Raw genomic sequence first — 2,132 nt, forward strand, 5'->3', positions numbered from 1 at the left:
ATGATTTGGATTATGTTTTAGATCAAGGTGATATGAATTTCAAAAAATTGGGTATCACAGGACAGTCCCCGTACATTGAAGAGTTTTCTAAGGTAATTGAAATAGGAGACAGCACTTGTGTACTGAATTTCAATATTTTTGAAGGCTATTTTGAGACTGGTAATATTTCTGTAAATTTTGTTCAAGAGGAACTATTGTTGCAACATTCTGGTGCAGTTTTAGTGATAGCTGGAAATTGCTTAGCTGTAATGCATTACAACAAAAAGTACTTTTTTTTTGACTCACATAGTAGAGACTCTGAAGGCCATCAAGTTGAAGGCAGTATTGGAACTTCTGTTCTTTTAAAATTTGACAGCTTGCAAGAAATTAAACAGTATGTAAGATCTGAGTATAAGAACACAAATGTTTTTAACATCATTTATCTCAAAACTGATTTCGATAATCAGGAAAATATAAAATATATAATTTCAGGGCAAGCCTTGCGTAGACGGAAAAATATTTCACACAAGAGATCAGTTGAGAAGATGAAAAGTACTGAACAATATAAAGATTTATTGCAAAAACAAAGCATTGCTAACAAAAGGTCACGTGAAAAGACCCAAGGCACTGATAAGCATGAGCAAGAAAAAGAATTAAAACGTAAGCGTCGGGAATTAAATAGAGGCACAGAAAACCATGAGCAAGAAAAAGAGAAAAAGCGTAAGGCTAAAAAATCTGCTTATATTAAGAACAAAAAGCTCAAGTCGGGAAAAAGAGTTGATAATTTCAGGCAAAAAAAAATTGAGGGTCCATCTTACATTTGTGTAACGTGCAATCGCAGCATGTTCAAGAGATCTGTAATAATTTTTGATGAGCAAAAGTATTCAAAAATCAACTTTGAAGAAATAGAAAATTTTAATCCTGTAACTACTTTCGATGGTAATTTCTATGTATGCACAACTTGTCATCGAAAACTAATAAAAGGTGAAATCCCATGTCAATCTGTGTCTAGCAAACTCCAAATCTTTGATCTCCCAGACCATCTAAGTGATATAAGAAAACTTGAAAGAATTTTAGTGGCCCAAAGAATTTTATTCTCAAAAGTCAGGATTATGCATAAAGGTGAATTCCCTAAATTACAAGGTGCAATATGCAATGTTCCCATTGAAACACCAAATGTTTGCAAAGTGCATCCCAGAGGAAGTGATAGTAGTGGTGTCATTAATGTTGAATTAAAAAGAAAGATATCCTACAAAAACCCTGTTATTTCGCAGCAAGTAAGACGACAAAAGGTTTTTGAAACTTTGGACTTTTTAGTGAACAATAATCCTTTGTATCATGATATAAATATTGATATGTCAATTATTGACCAAGTAACTAATGATGAATATGTTGAAAGGGTTTTATCAAATAATGTTTCCATATCAAATGCTTCTTCCAATGATATAAGATTTGTTGATGATACAACAGTTACTTTAATCAAGCCTTTCGAAGAGCAATTAGAGAATGAATTTGATTCTGATGATCCACTCAGTGTGTATCGGACACCAACATGTGAAACAGTTATTGTATCAGAAGTGCCAAACATTATTTTAGATGATGAAAATGCAATTTTAGCTCCAGGTGAAGGTGAAACCCCCAATTCATTAACTCAAGATGAATTCTGTGAAGAGCTAGCCCATCCTCATCTTTTTCCTACTGGGAAATTTGGTTATAACGTAGAGCGAGATATAAAATTGTCCCCAACAAAGTACTTTAATCAGCGTCTTTTAAATTACACTCAAAAGTTTGCTTCAGATTCGGATTACATTTTTTTTGCTCACAAAACTTTATTACAGCTTAACCTTCACAGGAAAAAATGTTCGATTTCCAAGGTTGAAAATTCGATATTTTTGGGTTGGAAATTTTTGTTTTATAATTGAAGGTTGGAAATTTGAGCGATTACTTTAAGTTAATTTGCAAAACGTAAATTACCCATAAGTTTTGTAGGATAAACCAATGCGCTTGAAAAATCAAGTGAAAAAAAACAATGTAGAAATGACAATTTTCCAAGGCTGGTTGGAAAACATGACTTTTTGGGTGGGAAATTTTTATTTTCCAAACAGTTTAGGAATTGAAAAAAAGGTCAAAAATCTATGTGAAAATACATATTT

This window comes from Clytia hemisphaerica, unplaced genomic scaffold (assembly GCF_902728285.1).
Source record: "Clytia hemisphaerica strain Z4C2 unplaced genomic scaffold, Clytia hemisphaerica genome assembly, whole genome shotgun sequence".
Lineage (NCBI taxonomy): Eukaryota > Metazoa > Cnidaria > Hydrozoa > Leptothecata > Clytiidae > Clytia > Clytia hemisphaerica.